A 21,718-nucleotide genomic window follows, 5' to 3' on the forward strand; every position below is an offset into this window, starting at 1 on the left:
GCAAAATTACTGCCAAAATCATATTGCTAATAAACATTTATAAAACAAGAAAAGGGAGAAATCTGGAAAAAAGCTTTCTGCCAAAGCACTCTTAGTGAAGATATTTTCTTCCTAGAAGACAGAGTGTGACCACAGGGACTGATTAAGGGTAGTTTATGACCTTCTAACAAAAAGAGCATTGAACCCTTGTGGGAACATTGTCTCCACAAGGACATGTAGCTGATTTCCCAGACATGTGTATCTGAAGTAGCACCTTGACAGTAGGGACTCCATTTTGAAGCACTTGAGACTGCATTCTGGGAAAGTAACCCCCACCATGAGACTCTGGTTTGCAACTATGATCTCAAATAGTCGGACAATAGCAGTGCACTACATCACCCTTGGCAGAGCACAAAAACCCACTAGCATGATTGCTCAAGCTTGAAAGTAGAAAGGTTGTACCTGGGTTAATGATAAAGATGTGATTTGTCTATGTCTTACATATAATGTGAATTAATGTCAAGATCATAAATGATAATTGTACAATTGTGACTGGTATAGTCAAGATAATGATGAATATTGGTTTCACTTAGGTCTTAGGTTATGTTGACCCCAGTAACTATGTACTCTCTTTGGATTTTTTGTACTCTCTTTTGATCTTAGCAACCGTGTATAGCAACCGTACATTCCCTCCCTCCCGATTTTGCAGTTTTTGCCTTTACAAACCCTATGCTGTAGTTCCTCAAGGCTGCTCTGTTCTGGTCTGACCAGAGAGCCCCATCATGCTGGAAAAATAAAAATAAAATCCTTTGCAATTTGCATGAGAGAGGTCTTTTGGAGACGTCCCTCGGGCGGTGGGCGTTCGGACTCTAACATATCTAATATGTTTTGCTACACATGCTTCAGAGAAACCTTAGTTATATGAACACATGCATGCACTGTACAATAGGCTGTTGTAATTCTTATAAATAAAGAAAAGATACTGAATTGTCCTGGAAGCACTTTTCAGAGGAAGAGTCCTTGTATCCTCTCTTTCCTTTTACTTGTGTACCCCAACAGAGGGGGAGAAAAAGAGATCTTTCACTCACTGTTTCAATTCTCAGTTACCCACAATAGATGTGGCCAGACCAGACTAAATCCAAAAGCAAGGAATTCCATCTAAATCTCCCATGAAGTTGATAACCATTCTAGTACTTTTACTATTATCCCTCCTCCACCCAAGTGCTTTATCTGGAAGCTGAGTTGGAAAAGAAAAGTTGTGGGAACTCAAATCAGGCATTCAGATATGAAATGCAGCATCACAAATAGTGACTTTACCCACTGCACCACAATGCTCACCCAGATCTTTTACCTTTAAAATTTTTATTTTATTTCTTTTTTAAGCAAACTTTTCTTTTTCTTTCTTTTTTTAAAAAAGAATTATTGTATTTATTTGAAAGGCAGAGGTACACACACACACACACACACACACACACAGAAGAAGAGGGAGAGATCTTCCATCCACTGTTTGTCTTCCCAAATTGCCACTATGGCTGGAGTTGGAGTTGAATTAGAAGTGAATCAACTGTGAGCAGATTAATATGTTATCCCTCTTAGTATTTTTTTGTTTGTTCTACTTAATACTTTTGGTTGAATACTGTAATCAATACACAATTCTTCTTAAGTGCTGAAACTTAACTGAAAAGTGATTGCTGTTAAATATAAGAGTGGGAATAAGAGAGGGAAGAGATGTGCAATTCGGGACATGCTCAAGCTGACTTGCCTCAAACAGTGGAGTTGGAAACATACCAGGGGATTCGAATTCAATCCCATCAAGGTGGCATGTACCAATGCCATCCCACTAGTCCTAGTGATCAATTTCTGTTCACAGTTGATCGTAATGATAGGACTAAGAACCAAAGGGATCACATAAACAAGAATAGTGTCTGCAAATACTAGCTGATAGAATCAAAAAGGGAGAGAATGATCCAACATGGGAAGTGAGATACACAGCAGACCCATAGAATGGCAAATGTCCTAACAGCACTCTGGCCTCATAATCAGCCCTTAAGGCATGCGGATCTGGCTGAAAAGCCCATGAGAGTATTTCAGGCATGGAAAGCCAAGACACTCTGGGGGAAAAAAAAACCTAAATGAAAGATCTCCATGAGTGAGATCCCAGTGGAAAGAATGGGTCATCAAAGGAGGTACCTTTCTCTGAAGGGAGGAGAGAACTTCCACTTTGACCATGGCCTTGTCTAAATATGATCAGAGTCGGTGAACTCAGGGGGCTTCCATAGCCTTGGCAGCTCATGACAAGAGCCTAGGGTGATTACTGATGCCATAAACAAGAGTGTCAATTTGTTAAGTCAACAACAGGAGTCACTGTGCACTTACTCCTCATGTAGGATCTTTGTCCTTAGTGTGCTGTACATTGAGATTTAATGCTATAACGAGTACTCAAACAGTATTTTTCACTTTATGCTTCTGTGTGGGAGCAAACTGTTGAAATCTTTACTTAATGTATGCTAAACTGATCTTCTGTATATAAAGAGAATCGAAAATGAATCTTGATGTGAATGGAAGGGGAGAGAGAGTGGGAAAGGAGATGGTTGCGGGTTGGAGGGACGTTATGGGGGGGAAGCCATTGTAATCCATATTCTGTACTTTGGAAATTTATATTCATTAAATAAAAGTTAAAAAAATAAAAAAAAGAAGTGAATCAACTGGGACTCAAACTGGCATCCATATGGGATGATAACACTGCAGGCAACGGCTTAACCTGCTACACAGGTTTCAGGTCCCTGAAACCTTTATTTTCAACTGACAAATATTTGCACGTTTGTGAGCAAAGTCTGAAGTTTTGATAGATGTGTTTTATCACATGTTTTATCACAGAATTATCAAATCAGGCTTTGAACATATCTATCACTTTATGTACTTTTTAAAAAAGCCACTCCTAGCAGTTTTGAAAAATTCAACACAGTTTAATCATCTGTCTTGTGCAGTAGGACAAAGAAACTAACCTTCTACTGAAAATTATATTTCCCTAGAGCACCGTCTCTTCTTATCCCTACTCCCACTTCCACCCTGCACCATCTAATATATATTCTTGCCCATATACCTACATGATTTTTACTTCTACAAAATACACATATAAACAAACTCATGTATTTGTCTTTCTGTGCCAGGCTTGCATCACTTATAATGCTCTCTGTGTTCATATATGTTATCCTAAGTGACATCATTTCCTCTTTTGTAAGAAGAGTAGAATTCATGTGTGTCACATTTTCACTCCATTCATCTGTTGGTGGAAATGGCAGTTTAATTAGGTTAGCTGGTTTTCTGGGCTTCTACTCTGTCTTCTGCATCTGGGGAAGCTCCCAGGTGATGGGGGTATAATTTTCCCCATTATTAGGTAGCTGAGGATATCGTGTAGCCTCCCAGCTAACCTTGTGATTTTCTAAGCCTCTGAGCTAAGGCTGAGGCTGGTTTCTGACTTTCTATTGTCTTGTTGGTCCATTGATGGGATGTGTCAGTTTATTTTCCTATCAAGAAGTTTACTAGATAATATGTAATGAATCTCTTTCAACCTATTCCAATCCCTTTCTAGCAAACCTTTCCTCATGATATAAACTTAAAAGTTAACATATCCTTTCTAGAAGAGGAAACCTGAATATTGGCCTCCAAAGATAACATCTCTTAATCCATGCAAGCAAGAAATGCTGAATTATTTTGAAAGATGTTTTTGAATGTGAAATAAAGTTAATGATTTTGAGATTACATTAACCAGGTTTTTCCATGTGAACCCTGTGTATAATCACTTATGTGCTCATAAATCAAAAGCAAAGGGAGATTTACACATTAAGAAGAGGAGAAGGGCCAGTGCCATGGCACACTAGGTTAATCTTCCACCTGTGGTGCTGGCATCCCATATGGGCACCCTTTCTAGCCCTGTTGCTCCTCTTCCAGTCCAGTTCTCTGCTGTAGCCTGGTAAAGCAGTGGAGGATGGGCCAAGTGCTTCATCCCCTGCATTCACGTGGGAGACTGGGAGGAAGCACCTGGCTCCTGGCTTAAGATTGGTGCAACTCCGGTCATTGTGGCCATTTGGGGAGTGAACCAGTGGAAGGAAGACCTTTCTCTCTGTCTTTCTTTCTCTCACTGTCTGTAACTCTGCCTGTCAAATAAATGAATAAAATCTTTAAAAAAAGAGAGAGAGAATTTGATATCATTGTAAAGGCAAAGATGGGAGTGATGTGATCACATGTAATGCCAGATGTTACCAGAGCTGGAAGTGTCAAGGAACAGATTCTCACCTAGAGACTGAATGGAGCATAGTACTCCCTATACTGCAATTTAACCCAGTCACAGTGATGTTGTATTTACATTCTCCAATACAGTGAAAGAACATATTTCTCTTGATTTAACCTGTAAGTCTGAGATCATGTCTTTCTTTTTTAAAAAATAAAGATTTGTTTTATTTATTTGAAAGAGTTATAGAGAGAGAGAGAGAGAGAAAGGTCTTCCATCCACTGGTTCACTCCCTGGATGGCTGCAATGGCCAGAGCTGAGCCAATACAAAGCCAGGAGCCAGGAGCCAGGAGCTTCTTCCCAGTCTCCCACATGGGTGCAGGGGCCCAAAGACTTGGGCCATCCTCTACTGCTTTCCCAGGCCATAGCAGAGAGCTAGATGGGAAGTGGTGTAGCTGGGACTAGAACCGGCACCCATATGGTATGCCGGCGCTTCAGGCCAGGGCTTTAACCTGCTGCACCACAGCACTGGCTCTGAGATCATTTCATATAGAATAAGAAACCAGATATCCTTGTAACTTGAATCCATGATGTGGCAAAAGTTCTGTCTGGCAGATGAACTAAGTCTTAAATGGTAGCTATGAAAGGAGCGATCAGATCTTCTGGGAAATTTTACAGAAGTTCTACTTGGGTGAGCAACAGATTGTTCAGATTGTTCAGATAGCTTCTTGATCCAGATCTAAGTGTGATTCTTCACAGCATCTTCTTTTTTTTTCTTTTTTTTTTTAAGACTGATGTCATTTTTAAATCTTTTTTTAAAGATTCAAAGAGTTTGTTGGTGTCATGGCTCAATAGGTTAATCCTCCTCCTGTGGCACTGGCACCCCGGGTTGGTTCTAGTCCCAGTCGGGGTGCCAGATTCTGTCCCAGTTGCTCCTCTTTCAGTCCAGCTCTCTGCTGTGGCCTGGGAGTGCAGTGGAGGATGGCCCAAGTCCTTGGGCCCTGCACCTGCATGGGAGACCAGAAGGAAGCATCTGGCTCCTGGCTGCAGATCAGTGCGGTGCACACCAGCCGTGGTGGCCACTGGGGGGTGAACTAATGGAAAAAAGAAGACCTTTCTCTCTGTTTCTTTCTCACTGTCCACTCTACCTGTCAAAAGAAAAAAAAAGATTCAAAGAGTTACACAGAAAGAGGAAAGGCAGAGAGAGAGGGAGAGAGAGAGGTCTTCCATCTGATGGTTCACTCCCCAATTGGCCGCAATGGCCAGAGCTGTGCAGATCTGAAGCCAGGAGCCAGGAGCTTCTTCCAGGTCTCCCAAGTGGGTGCAGGGGTCCAAGCACTTGAGCCATTTTCTATTGCACAGCATCTTCTTAACAACATGGGTTTGTGGTGTGCATTTAGGGGCCATTTCTTTTTCTTTTTATAAAAAAGCTTTATTTTACTTATTTGAAAGAGTTTTATATATATATAAATTATATATATATTATATATATATATATATATATATAGAGAGAGAGAGAGAGAGAGAAGGAGAAAGAGAGGGAGAGATCTTCCATCCAAATGGCCACTGCAGTGGCCAGAGTTGAGATGATCTGAAGCCAGGATCCAGGAGCTTCTTCCAAATCTCCCACTTGGGTACAGTAGCCCAAGGACTTGGGCCATCTTCTGCTGCATTCCCAGGCACATTAGCAGGGAGATGGCTCAGAAATGGAGCAGCTGGGACTCAAACCAGTGCCCATATGGGATACTGGCTCTGCAGGATCAGGCTTAAACCCATTGTGCCACAGTGCTGGCCCCTAGAGATCATTTCTTAAAACCAGATGGTGGTGTGTCTTTGCTTTTCCAATAGTTCTGATAATTAATGCCCCAAGCAATCACCTTCTGAACTCATTGTAAGTAATATTTTGTTACTTGCAAGCAATAATCCTGAGTGACACCATGAGAGTATCATTATTGTCTGAAATCCTCCAATCTCATTGAACTTTTTAGTTTGTCTAATTCCCATGTGGATCCTATCTTCCATTATGTTCAGAATTGGTCAGTTTGTCAGTTTGCTGTCTGATATTTGCAATCCATTGTGCTGGTTGATTGTGGTGAGGTTGAGGGCTTAAAGTTCTGTCTGTCCTTTTTATTTTTTTTTGAAGGGGATGATGGTTTTCTGGATGGGCATTATATCATTGCCTATGTTGATCAAAGTAGGGGGTGTTGTGATCTGGGTTTGTGGAGGCTTCTTTTACCTAGTGAATTTGTAACTTCAAAATATTTACCTTGCTGGCACCATGGCTCACTAGGGTAATCCTCCACCTTGCGGCGCCGGCACACCGGGTTCTAGTCCCGGTTGGGGCATCGGATCCTGTTCCGGTTGCCCCTCTTCCAAGCCAGCTCTCTGCTGTGGCCAGGGAGTGCAGTGGAGGATGGCCCAAGTGCTTGGGCCCTGCACCCACATGGGAGACCAGGATAAGCACCTGGCTCCTGCCATTGGATCAGAGCGGTGCACTGGCCGCAGTGCACCAGCCGCGGTGGCTATTGGAGGCTGAACCAACGGCAAAAGGAAGACCTTTCTCTCTGTCTCTCTCTCTCTCTCTCTCACTGTCCACTCTGCCTGTCAAAAAAAAATATTTACCTTAATTTTAATCCATTACTTATGGTTAGTGCCTCTCTGTCCACCTATATATATATATATATATTAGTATATTTGACTATAGAAAATTAAAACGTTGTTTAAGTAAAGAGTACCAAATAAATACATTTAATTTTCTTCTATTTTATTTTTACTAACTTTCCTAAGACCATAGGTAGTACCTTTCTTCAATTTAGTGGAAGAACATGTAGGACCTTGATTTCAGTCACACTACTGGTTATCCCATAAAGTTTTGGAAAGAAAAATAGTTCAAAAGCTGTGAAAGTGGACTTAGATCTCATGCTGTAGAAACACAAAAGTCAAGCCAGGTCTTTTTTATTTTTCTGATTATATAATTTTAAATTAAATTTTAGAGTTCTATTTGGATCAAATCATGGACTTTTCAAAAACATGAATATATAATTTATTCAGTTTTATAATTAATTTCCCCTAAATCTAGGTTTCTATAAATAATTTTTCATTTTTTTGTACCTCTTGCCTTTCTTCTCTCTATTTCTGGCTTTGGCTTTATAACTCCTGAATCCACCACTTTTAACGCCTGTATTCCTGATAACACATTGTGTGAGCTCTCTTGGTGGCTGCAGGTAAATCAGGCTGAAGTGGGGCTGTATTTCTTTTCCAGGGTCACCATATTATCATAAATAGGGTGCTTTAAGTTACAGACATTTAGTTTTCCTAGTTCTATACACTGGAAATCCAAGGTCAAGGCGCTTGCAGGCTTGGTTTCTCCTGAGGCCTCCTTCCCTGTTTTCCAACTCAGCTACCACATTGCTGTGTCTTCATGTGGTATGTTTCTTCTGTGCATGTCATCACAACATGTGTCCTTATAAGGACACAAGTCAGTTCAGACTAGGACCTCACATTTTTATATCATTTGACTTTACTAACCTCTTATAAGGCTCTTTCTCCAAATAAAGTCACATTGGGAGTTAAGGCTTTAAGATTTGAATTTTGGGGGAGAAACTTTTCAACTCACAACAGTGGAATAGAAACCAGTGGTCTGCTTCATCGACAGCCAGCTCACAGGTGGTGTTTGAAATGATGGCTGGGGATCCTCATTGTATTTTCAGTGCTATCTCTCTAATATGGGCACATGCACTCTCTCTCTCTCTCACACACACACACACACACATCACACATCTGTGTACACATATACAACTAAAATAGGAATATCTTGGTGTTGTGTACTGTAGGCAGCCTTTGGACAAATCAAGGCCAGTCTTGGCTTGTGGAGTTCTTGGGATAAGAAAGTCACAGACTCCCATCCTGAAGGAGGATGTTAATCAAGAACACTCTGTTAAAATTATCTGTGTTACCAGAGCCCTGATAAGTTGCTTACATATGTTGTTATCCTTTGTGCTCCTTTGTACTGGTTATGTTTAAATACCACCGAGACATTGGAATAAATGAGCCTTGATCTGCCTTGTCGTTCTCTTCGCCCTTGTCCCTCTTTTAGGTCCCTCTCTCTACCTTAGGTTTCATTCGACTGGTGCAGCTGGCCTGCACAAGTGGTGCCCAAACAGGGACCTGAGCATGAGGGAAATGAAGTGAGGATCACCCACCCCAACAAGAAAAAGACTGCAGCAATAACAGAATAATGAAAGGAAGACAAGTACCCAATACTGCTTGCCTCTGGATCAGGTGTGTAAGGGGAAATTATGGGACAAGAACAAAGTAAACAGGCCATGATAAAGGCAATAAAGACTCCATTACAGGCACAGGGGATAGGGTTAAAAAAAAGTGAGCCATAGAACAGTTCATTGATGCCATAGGAATAGTCAGTCCTTGGTTTGCAGAAGAAGGAGTCCTGGATGAGCAACAATGGGATTTGCTCAGAAAAGATTTAAATGCGCATTTAAGAAACAAAGCAAGCCATGATAAAGGCTGTAAAAACAAGGTAAGCAAGCCATAAAAGCTGTAAAAACTTTATTGCAGATGCAGGAAATAGGGTTAAAGAAACAAACCATAGAGCAATTTATCAGTGCTGTTGAAAAGTTAGTCCTTGGTTTGCTAAAGATGGTGTTGTGAATGAAAATGTAACTACTTACTCTGGGAGTGGAAAATATAAATCAGTGTACACTGGACACCCCCCACTCTACATTTAAATATTTCAGTTGAAGTAAATGTTACCTTTGTAAAGTTAATACTACTATGTGAAATGAGGAATTGTGGTGATAAAGTGTCTGGACTACTCATTCTGTTTTTGTATTATGTACTAGCTCTGCCCCTATTGTTGATAGGAATGCTTGGGCAGATTATGCTTGGTTTGCTTTACAAAAAGAATGTAAATCAAAATATGCCACAAATGGTTAAGATTCCATGAAACTACAAGAATGTAATAATTACAGATAAGAAGAGGCTACTATCATTATGGCTAAATGGTTACCCACCGTGTTCCATCCACTGAAAAATTTGTTGTCTTATCAAAAAGAAATGTTGCAAAAACTTAATGAAACACAAAATCACTAGTTTTAGAGTAATGCAAAATGTTAACGCATTCGTTAATTGGACTGTGTGCACCTCAACATGTTTGTTTAGCAAGTAACAATGCCTCAGATCTCCATGCCATGGGATTGTCTTGCCCATCCTCAGGCTGTCTGCAGCAGCTTGGGTTGTTATATTGGAACGGTGATGTTTTTTATGTCCTGACATGGGTGCCCAAGAGGCTAATTCCCCCTCAGATATGTTTCAATTTATCCTTAAAATTTGTTGAATATTATTGTGTTTGATTACTGGATGTATACTTGTATAAAAATTTTGTATTGTATTCTCTTTTTTTTTTTTTGACAGGCAGAGTGGACAGTGAGAGAGAGAGATAGAGAGAAAGGTCCTCCTTTTGCCATTGGTTCACCCTCCAATGGCCGCCGTGGCCGGCACGCTACGGCCAGTGCACCGCACCGATCCGAAGGCAGGAACCAGGTGCCTACCCTGGTCTCCCATGGGGTGCAGGGCCCAAGCACTTGGGCCATCCTCCACTGCACTCCTGGGCCACAGCAGAGAGCTGGCCTGGAAGAGGGGCAACCAGGACAGAATCCAGAGCCCCGACCGGGACTAGAACCCGGTGTACCAGTGCCACAAGGCAGAGGATTAGCCTATTGAGCCACAGCGCCGGCCTGTATTGTATTCTTATGATGCAACGAGCCCATGTTATTTATGCCTACACCTCAATGCAACCCTAGGACAAAATGTAAGGACAGATTTTGGAAATGGAGAGGCTTGTATCTAGGTTTGGCTCTGATAAACAAGTAACTTGTCTGCCAGATAACCTCATGCTCCTTGGGAGCCTGGCCAGTTCCCAGGGAGGAGGATAAAGGAATGTTTCTAATAAACAGGTGGGCATGCTTCGTGTCTTGGCTCTCTGGCCAAGATCTGGGATGGGATGCACTGCTTGCCTAAAATCTTGGCAATGAGCCACCCTTGTCCTTGGGGGCTTTAAGAGGGAGCCAGAGCAAGCCTCTGCTGCTGCTGTTTCATCCCAGGGGAACACGTAGTCAATCTAAATAAACATGCCCATGATGATTATTAATGATGTATAATTCTCAATATGGATCCTTTTCTGGTGCTCTGTAAAGATTACCTAGTGATGACCACAGTATTGTAAATTCTACAAAACATAAGTACAACATGAACATGGATTGATTGGCTACTGTGGCTGAGGTGTTCTGTGATAGTCTCTTTGATGAGGAATTAGCAAAATGTATTCATTTAAAAAGAGACATTCAGGACCTGCCACTCTGCTTGGTATGTCATTACAAAAATCAACGAGGAGGGTTATGCCCAATAAATGAGGGTGCTATAAATGTGGGCAGCAGGGACATGTGTGAAAAAATTGTCTGAAAGTTAAAGATCAAAATAAGACTTCTGGGATTTGTCCCCGGTGCAAAAGGGGAAGGCATAGGGCCAATGAATGTCACTCCAAAACTGATTAAAAAAAATTTAATTCGAAGATTGTTCTCTCTGGCTTCCGCTGAAGATGGCGGAATAGTGAGGGCGCGCACCGATAGTCCGGGAAAATTTAGTTTAATAAAAGGGGAGTTACGGTAGCCTCAGAAAAAAGAACCAGGAAAATATTGCAGACAAAACTCTTCTGGATCCAGTGGGCGTGAATCGGAGGACCTACTGGGAGAACAAGGTCGCCCACCGCGCGCGAAAGCCGAACCGCAGGACCGAGCCGCGGGACTGAGCCGCGGAAGCCGAGCCACGGGACTGAGCTGCGCAAGCTGCAGGGTCTGCGCGCAAGTGCTCGAAGGGGAGTGCAACAGCGGGGAGACTTGGGAAGTCCAGGGCTCCGAGTCCACACATCGGCGCTGGAAGGGGAGCAGACCTGCGTGGAGAGCGTGGGAGCCCACAGTTCGGGACATCAGCGGCAGACTCAACACACCAGCGCTGGAACGCGAGGTGAGCCGAACCTCAATAACCCGAGACACCGGCAGGCAAGCGGAGAGAGGAGACTAGAGGGAACGACCCCCGGGGCGGGGGGGACTTCACCAAGCTAACTGGAAGAGAGAGAGAGGGAAAAAAAAAAAGGTGACTGGTATGGACACGGGTTTCTCTCTCTCCGCTCACCTCTCAAGGGCGAGCAAGACAAAGAGCAGGCGCCATCTTGGACATACGTCATAAGCAGAGCGACCTCAGGTCTGCACCGGCCCTGAGCCTAGCAGTAAAACCTGACTCTGGGTGGGGCGAATTAACAGGAGATTAGGACTTAGTAAATTTATGGTGCTACTGAACTGAGACTGTGAAAAAAGAGACGGTGGGGGAGAGAACTCACGGAATTCACGTGAGCACTCTCCAGAGACGCTACAATTCCGTAACTTTGGCAACCCAGTGGGAGACTGAAGGAGAATTTGAGCCCACTCTAAGGGCCGAACAGATTCCCTGTGTGGTCCTTGGGAAAGAGCTTCTGATCTCTGGCTCCTGTGGGTATATCATTTGCCTGCTAACTACCTCCAACTTTGTTCAGCTGTGCAGAATAACTTCCCTGTTGAATCAAAAAAAAAAAAAGAGAGAGAGAGAGAGAGAGGTTTACCACGCCTAACCTGGGAGTGTCACCTTTGGCACACCAAACAGAGCTCTCAGGCCACACCCATCTCAAGCCCTAAGGCTCCATCAAAAACAGATAGTCCACTTAATCTAGAGTCATAGTATAACAAGAAAAAGCACCACAGTGAAGAAACCAAATATCTCCAATATGACAAATAACAAACGCAAAAACCAAGGTAATAAAAACAAGGAAGTCACCATGAAGCCCTCAAATGAAAAAGACACCCCAATTCAAGATTATGAGGATGATGACATAGAAGAAATGCAAGAAGCAGATCTCAAAAAATTGATAAGAACATTAAGAAGTTCTCAAAAACAAATTCTTGAACTACAGAAATCCTTAATGGACAAGATAGAAAATCTCTCTCGTGAAAATGAAATATTAAGGAGGAATCAAAATGAAACGAAACAACTAGTACAACAGGAAACTGGGATAGTGACTGAAGTGAAGAATTCAATAGATCAAATGAAAAACACAATAGAGAGCCTTACAAACAGAATGGGAGAAGCAGAAGAGAGAATATCGGACTTAGAAGACAGAGAACAGGAAAGGATACAGTCAGACCAAAGAAAAGAAGAGGAAATTAGGAATCTAAAACATATTGTCGGGAATCTTCAGGATACTATTAAAAAACCCAACATTCGGGTTCTAGGAGTTCCTGAAGGCATGGAGAGGGAGAAAGGATTAGAAGGCCTTTTTAGTGAGATATTAGCAGAAAATTTCCCAGGTTTGGAGAAGGACAGAGAAATCCTAGTACAGGAAGCTCACAGAACCCCTAATAAACACGACCAAAAGAGACCCTCACCACGGCACGTTGTAATTAAACTCTCCACAGTGAAACATAAAGAAAAGATCCTAAAATGTGCAAGAGAGAAACGTCAGATTACTCTCAGAGGATCTCCAATCAGACTCACAGCTGACTTCTCATCAGAAACTCTACAAGCTAGGAGGGAATGGCAAGATATAGCCCAGGTACTAAGAGAGAACAACTGCCAGCCCAGAATATTATATCCTGCAAAGCTATCATTTGTGAATGAAGGTGAAATAAAGACTTTTCATAACAAACAGAAATTGAAAGAATTTGTTGCCACTCGTCCAGCCCTGCAAAAGATGCTTAAAGATGTGTTACACACAGAAACAAAGAAACACGGTCATCAATATGAAAGAAGGTAAAGGAAGGAAACCAAGGAAGGAAAGCTCACAGCAAAAGATCACAGGGAATTCAAAGCATATATTAGAACTTATCTTTGGCAAATGGCAGGGCAAAGTTACCACTTATCATTAGTCACATTGAACGTGAATGGCCTGAACTGTCCAGTTAAAAGACACCGTTTGGCTGATTGGGTTAAAAAACAAAACCCATCTATTTGCTGCTTACAAGAAACACATCTTTCCAACAAAGATCCATACAGACTGAAAGTGAAAGGCTGGAAAAAGATATACCATGCCAACAGAAATGAAAAAAGAGCAGGCGTAGCCATCTTAATATCAGACACCATAAACTTTACCACAAAAACCATTAAGAGAGACAAAGAGGGACACTACATAATGATTAAGGGATCAATTCAACAGGAAGATATAACAATTATCAATGTATATGCACCTAACTACAGGGCACCGGTTTATCTAAAAGATTTGTTAACGGACTTAAAGGGAGACTTAGACCCCAATACAATAGTACTGGGGGACTTCAATACTCCACTCTCAGAAATAGACAGATCAATAGGACAGAAGATCAACAAGGATACAGTAGATTTAAACGACACTATAGCCCAAATGGATCTAACAGATATATACAGAACTTTCAATCCTACAGCTAAAGATTATACATTCTTCTCAGCAGTACATGGAACCTTCTCTAGGATTGACCACATACTAGGCCATAAAGCAAGTCTCAGCAAATTCAAAAGAATTAAAATCATACCATGCAGCTTCTCAGACCATAAAGGAATGAAGTTGGAAATGAACAACTCAGGAATCCCTAGAGCATACGCAAACACATGGAGATTGAACAACATGCTCCTGAATGAACAATGGGTCATAGAAGAAATCAAAAGAGAAATCAAAAACTTTCTGGAAGTAAATGAGGATAACAGCACAACATACCAAAACTTATGGGACGCAGCAAAAGCAGTGTTAAGAGGAAAGTTTATATCAATAGGTGCCTACATCAAGAAATTGGAAAGGCACCAAATAGATGAGCTTTCTATTCACCTCAAGGATCTAGAAAACCTACAGCAAACCAGACCCAAATCTAGTAGGAGAAGAGAAATAATTAAAATCAGAGAAGAAATCAACAGGATTGAATCAAGAAAAACATTACAAAAAATCAGCCAAACAAGGAGCTGGTTTTTTGAAAAAATAAACAAAATTGACACCCCATTGGCCCAACTAACTCAAAAAAGAAGAGAAAAGACCCAAATCAATAAAATCAGAGATGAAAAAGGAAATGTAACAACAGACACCACAGAAATAAAAAGAATCATCAGAAATTACTACAAGGACTTGTATGCCAGCAAACAGGGAAACCTATCAGAAATGGATAGATTCCTGGACACATGCAACCTACCTAAATTGAACCAGGAAGACATCGAAAACCTAAACAGACCCATAACTGAGACAGAAATTGAAACAGTAATAAAGGCCCTCCCAACAAAGAAAAGCCCAGGACCAGATGGATTCACTGCTGAATTCTACCAGACATTTAAAGAAGAACTAACTCCAATTCTTCTCAAACTGTTCAGAACAATTGAAGAAGAGGGAATCCTCCCAAATTCTTTCTATGAAGCCAGCATCACCTTAATTCCTAAGCCGGGAAAAGATGCAGCACTGAAAGAGAATTACAGACCAATATCCCTGATGAACATAGATGCAAAAATCCTCAATAAAATTCTCGCCAATAGAATGCAACAACACATCAGAAAGATCATCCACCCAGACCAAGTGGGATTTATCCCTGGTATGCAGGGATGGTTTAATGTGCGCAAGACAATCAATGTGATACACCACATTAACAGACTGCAGAAGAAAAACCATATGATTCTCTCAATAGATGCCGAGAAAGCATTTGATAAAATACAACACCCGTTCATGATGAAAACTCTAAGCAAACTGGGTTTGGAAGGAACATTCCTCAATACAATCAAAGCAATCTATGAAAAACCCACAGCCAACATCCTATTGAATGGGGAAAAGTTGGAAGCATTTCCACTGAGATCTGGGACCAGACAGGGATGTCCACTCTCACCACTGCTATTCAATATAGTTCTGGAGGTTCTAGCCAGAGCTATTAGGCAAGAAAAAGAAATTAAAGGGGTACAAATTGGGAAGGAAGAACTCAAACTATCCCTCTTTGCAGATGACATGATTCTTTATTTAGGGGACCCAAAGAACTCTACCAAGAGACTATTGGAACTCATAGAAGAGTTTGGCAAAGTAGCAGGGTATAAAATCAATGCACAAAAATCAACAGCCTTTGTATACACAGACAATGCCATGGCTGAGGAAGAACTTCTAAGATCAATCCCATTCACAATAGCTACAAAAACAATCAAATACCTTGGAATAAACTTAACCAAGGACGTTAAAGATCTCTACGATGAAAATTACAAAACCTTAAAGAAAGAAATAGAAGAGGATACCAAGAAATGGAAAAATCTTCCATGCTCATGGATTGGAAGAATCAATATCATCAAAATGTCCATTCTCCCAAAAGCAATTTATAGATTCAATGCAATACCAATCAAGATACCGAAGACCTTCTTCTCAGATCTGGAAAAATTGGTGCTGAAATTTATATGGAGGCACAAGAGACCTCGAATAGCTAAAGCAATCTTGTACAACAAAAACAAAGCCGGAGGCATCACAATACCAGATTTCAGGACATACTACAGGGCAGTTGTAATCAAAACAGCATGGTACTGGTACAGAAACAGAAGGATAGACCAATGGAACAGAATTGAAATACCAGAAATCAACCCAAACATCTACAGCCAACTTATATTTGATCAAGGATCTAAAACTAATTCCTTGAGCAAGGACAGTCTATTCAATAAATGGTGCTGGGAAAATTGGATTTCCACGTGCAGAATCATGAAGCAAGACCCCTACCTTACACCTTACACAAAAATCCACTCAACATGGATTAAAGACCTAAATCTACGACCTGACACCATCAAGTTACTAGAGAACATTGGAGAAACCCTTCAAGATATTGGCACAGGCAAAGAGTTTCTGGAAAAGACCCGGGAGGCACAGGCAGTCAAAGCCAAAATTAACTATTGGGATTGCATCAAATTGAGAAGTTTCTGTACTGCAAAAGAAACAGTCAGGAGAGTGAAGAGACAACCGTCAGAATGGGAAAAAATATTTGCAAACTATGCAACAGATAAAGGGTTAATAACCAGAATCTACAAAGAGATCAAGAAACTCCACAAAAACAAAACCAACAACCCACTTAAGAGATGGGCCAAGGACCTCAATAGACATTTTTCAAAAGAGGAAATCCAAATGGCGAACAGGCACATGAAAAAATGTTCAAGGTCATTAGCAATCAGAGAAATGCAAATCAAAACCACAATGAGGTTCCACCTCACCCCGGTTAGAATGGCTCACATTCAGAAATCTACCAACAACAGATGCTGGCGAGGATGTGGGGAAAAAGGGACACTAACCCACTGTTGGTGGGAATGCAAACTGGTCAAGCCACTATGGAAATCAGTCTGGAGATTCCTCAGAAACCTGAAGATAACCCTACCGTTCGACCCAGCCATCCCACTCCTTGGAATTTACCCAAAGGAATTTAAATTGGCAAACAAAAAAGCGGTCTGCAGCCTAATGTTTATTGCAGCACAATTCACAATAGCTAAGACCTGGAACCAACCTAAATGCCCATCAACGGTAGACTGGATAAAGAAATTATGGGATATGTACTCTTTAGAATACTATACTGCAGTAAGAAACAACGAAATCCAGTCATTTGCAACAAAATGGAGGAATCTGGAACACATCATGCTGAGTGAAATAAGCCAGTCCCAAAGGGACAAATACCATATGTTCTCCCTGATCGGTGACAACTGACTGAACACCAAAAAGGAAACTTGTTGAAGTGAAAGGGACACTATGGGAAACGGTGACTTGATCAGCATAGCCCTGACTGTTAATGAACAACTTAATACATTATCCCTCTTAGTAGTTTTTTTGTCTGTTCTACTTAATATGACTGATTTAATTCTGTAATTAATACACAGTTATTCTTAAGTGTTGAAATTTAACTGAAATGTGATCCCTGTTAAACATAAGAGTAGGAATAAGAGAGGGAAGAGATATATAATTTGGGACATGCTCAAGCTGACTTGCCCCAAATGGTAGAGTTAGAAACATACCAGGGGACTCCAATTTAATCCCATCAAGGTGGCATGTACCAATGCCATCTCACTAGTCCAAGTGATCAATTTCAGTTCGCAATTGATCATAATGAAAGGACTAAGAGTCAAAGGGAGCACATAAGCAAGTCTAGTACCTGCTAACACTAACCAATAGAATAAATAAAGGGGAGAGTGATCCAACATGGGAAGTGAGATACTCAGCAGACTCATAGAATGGCAGATGCCCTAAATAGCACTCTGGCCTCAGAATCAGCCCTAAAGGCACTCGGATCTGGCTGAAAAGCCCATGAGAGTATTTCAGGCATGGAAAGCCAAGACACTCTGGCAAAAGATCTCTGTGAGTGAGATCTCAGTGGAAAGAACAGGTCTTCAAAGAAGGAGGTACCTTTCTCTGAAGGGAGGAGAGAACCTCCACTTTGACTATGACCTTGTCTAAACAAGATAAGAGTCGGAGAACTCAAGGGGCTTCCATAGCCTTGGAAACTCATGACCGGAGCATAGGGAGATTACTGATGCCATAGACAGGAGTGTCAATTGGTAAAGTCAACAACAGGAGTCACTGTGCACTTACTCCTCATGTAGGATCTCTGTCCTTAATGTGCTGTGCATTGAGATTTAATGCTATAACGAGTACTCAAATAATATATTTCACTTTGTGTTTCTATGGGGGTGCAAACTGTTGAAATCTTTACTTAATGCATACTAAACTGATCCTCTGTAAAAAAAAAAAAAAAAAAAAAAAAAAGAAAGAAAAGAAAAGAAACTATCAACTCCCAACTTGACTCTCACTGGGATTAAACATGACAATAGGTCTGATCTGATTTCATCATCATTAAAAAAAATCATCTATTATTTTTCACTTTATGTTTCTGTGTGGGAGCAAACTGTTGAAATCCTTACTTAATGTATACTAAGCTGATCTTCTGTATATTAAGATAATCGAAAATGAATCTTGATGTGAATGGAAGGGGAGAGGGAGTGGGAAAGGGGAGGGTTGTGGGTGGGAGGGACGGTATGGGGGGGAAGCCATAGTAATCCATTATTCGTACTTTGGAAACGTATATTCATTAAATAAAAGTTAAAAAAAAATTTAATTCATTAAAAGAACAAAGCTCAAAAAACTAGAAGCAGGGCTGGACCCAGGCCCCATCCCAACAAAACCAACAAATTTTTGGGGCCATGATATTTGTTCCTCAACAGAACACCCTAAGTCCAAAAATTTCCCTCCACAGAGCCTCAGAGGGTAGTGCAGGACTGGACCTCAGTGTCACCTCCTATACAATATTGACCCCTGAGATGGGCCTGCAAGCCCTCTCTACTGGGATTTTTGGTCCTTTTCCAACTGGGTTTTTGGTCTACTGGGCAGAAGTAGTACAACTATGAAAGGGTTACAGGTTTTTCCTGGAGTTATAGACTCTGACTTTACTGGTGAAATAAAAATTATAGCCCAAGCCAATAATGTAATTGTAACTTTAACTCCAGGACAACGCATTGCTCAATTGATTCTGCTCCCCTTGTCTTCAATTGGTAAGTCTTTTTTAAATAACAGAGATAATAAAGGTTTTGGATCTTTTGATGCTTATTGGATACAACCCGTAACTAAGGACTGACCCAAATTTTCCTTAAAATTAAATAGAAAATTATTCAAGGGTCTTTTAGATACTGGAGCTGATGTTTCCATTATTTCAGCAGCAAACTGGCCCACAAATTGGAAAAAGGAAATTACCATGACTCAATTATGATGTATTGGTCAGAGTCAGGGACTAGAACAAAGTTCAGAGTTGTTACAATGGAAAGATAAAACAGGCAATACAGACACATTTTAATCATATATTCTAGGAGGACTGCCTATTAACCTATGGGGGCAGAGTGTTTTAACACAAAATGGGGGCTTTAATGTGTAGTCCAAATGAAGTTGTTACCACTAATATGCTTCAACAGGGTCATTTGCCAGGTAAGGGTCTAGGTAAACAACAGGCATTACATCTTTTATTACTTTAACTGTTAATCATGACTGGAAAGGCTCAGGTTTCACTAGATGGCCGCTGATCAACCTGTGCCCCATGCGGAAAAAATAAAATAGAAATCAGATGATCCCATGTGGGTGGATCAATGTCCTTTACTGCATGAAAAGATAAAAACTACACAGATATTAGTGGAAGAACAATTAATAGCAGGATATATAGTTTCCTCTTATTCTCCTTGGAATAGTCCTATTTTTGTTATCAAAAAGAATCTGAAAGATGGCGGTTGCTTCAGGACCTTAGGGCTGTTAATGCTACTATGGAAATTATGGGGGCTTTGCAACCAGGTCTACCGTTGCCTACTGCAATTCCAAAAAAAAAAAAAAACCCTCTTATATTGCAATAATAGATTTAAAAGACTGTTTTTATACTATCCCTTTATATCCAGAAGATTGGCCCCTATTTGCTTTCACTGTTCCATCAGTAAATTTTAAAGAACCTATGAAAAGATACCAATGGAGGGTCTTACCTCAAGGAATGGCTAATAGCCCTACTTTGTGCCAACAATTCGTTGACGTTGCCCTTCAAAAAATTCGCAAAATATATAGCAATTTATATATTATACACTGTATGGATGATATTTTGATAGCTGGACCCGAGGTATTTTTGGTGATGCAATGTCTGACAGTAATGAAAGAGCAGTTATCTGCTTTTGGTCTTATCATGTCCCTGAGAAAATGCAACTTTAATATCCTTATCAATATCTAGTCTTCCAAGTGTACCCACGAAAAAATACTTCCACAGAAAGCCACCTCACAACAGGAGGCCTTAAACCTTTGTTTGATATCCTAAAGGGAGATAGTTCCTCTACCTCTCAATGAGTGCTTACTCGCGCAGCATGGCTGGCCTTGGAAAAGGCACAACAAGCCTTATCTCAGAGCTTTGTTTTTTATATTGATTATAATCAACCTTTAATTCTTATTATTTTGATTACAGATTATTTACCCACCGCTCTGTTGCAGCAAAAGGCTCCTTTACTTTGGATATATTATAGGCTACTCCTAAAAAGAATGTTGTACCATATTACAATGCAATAGCTGAGATTATAGCTAAAGGGAGACTAGAATGTAGAAAGATATTTGGAATAGAGATGACATGTATATGTCAACCATATACTAACAAACAGCTAATATGGCTCCTGTCTTTTACTGAAGACTGGCCTCTTGCATTAGCTTCTTTTTCAGGACAAGTTCATAATAACTATCCAGCAGATAAAATAATACAATTTTTACGACAACATCCCTGTGTATTCCCACAAAATACAAACTTTCAACCCTTAAAAAATGCTGCCTTGATATTTACTGATGGTTTTAACACTGGTCAAGCTTCTGTAGTTCATGATGGCTACTGTAGTTATTAATACCCCTTTTTCATCTCCACAGCTAGTTGAATTAGCTGCTGTTGCACTTGCATTGCAGTCTACTTTGGATGTAGCGGTTAACATATACACTGATAGTAAATATGTGTTCCTATTGGTGCCTCATTAGAAATTTGTTCATTCTTTCCTAAATCCTCTGCTACTTCTCCTTTGTTCTTTGGTAGAAGGTAATCATTTGGCAGATTCTGCTCTGTGTGTATATTCTATTGAAACAGCAACAAAAGATCACGATTCACATCATTTAAATACTCATACACTAGATTTAAAACATAAAATTACTAGAGAACAAGCTCAACAAATTGTAAAATCCTGCTCTACTTGCTCTATTCAGTTACCAGTACCTCATTATGGAATTAATCCTTGCAGTTTATTCCCCAATCAACTATGGCAAATGAATATCACCCACTTCCTGGAATTCGGTAAACAAAAATATATACATGTGTCTATTAATACCTGTTCTGGATTAATTTTGCTTCCTTACATACAGGTGAAGTTACAAAACATGTTATTGCTCATTGCTCGCAAGTTTTTACTTCCCTAGGAACTCCAAAACAAATCAAAATGGATAATGGACCTGCTTATATTTTTGCCCCATGTTGGGTGCCAATAAAATAAAAAAGGGGGAGTTTGGGGTTTCTGCCCATTCTCCTAACAAATGGTTCTCACATGCTTTATTCATTTTAAATTTTCTCACATTGGATAAAGATGGTTATTCTGCAGCTGATCGACACTGGCATCCACAAACAGCTACGAAAAGAGCAATGGTAAAATGGAGGGATCCTATCACCAATCAATGGAATAGACCTGATCTGGTAGTAGTATGGGACATGGGCTCCTAAAGGATGGGTATTTTTATGCAACCAATTTGCTTTTACATCGTTAGCCCCTGATGATTTTCGCAACTGCTCGTTGGGCTGTGTGGCCCCAGTGCTAACATCTGTATTTCCAAAGACACGACAGCGACACTCATTACCTGAGAACTGTGATGATACTGTCATCTTAACTGGAGACCTGCCTTTACCATAGCTATATAGC

This window comes from Oryctolagus cuniculus, unplaced genomic scaffold, assembly GCF_964237555.1.
Source record: "Oryctolagus cuniculus unplaced genomic scaffold, mOryCun1.1 SCAFFOLD_76, whole genome shotgun sequence".
Lineage (NCBI taxonomy): Eukaryota > Metazoa > Chordata > Mammalia > Lagomorpha > Leporidae > Oryctolagus > Oryctolagus cuniculus.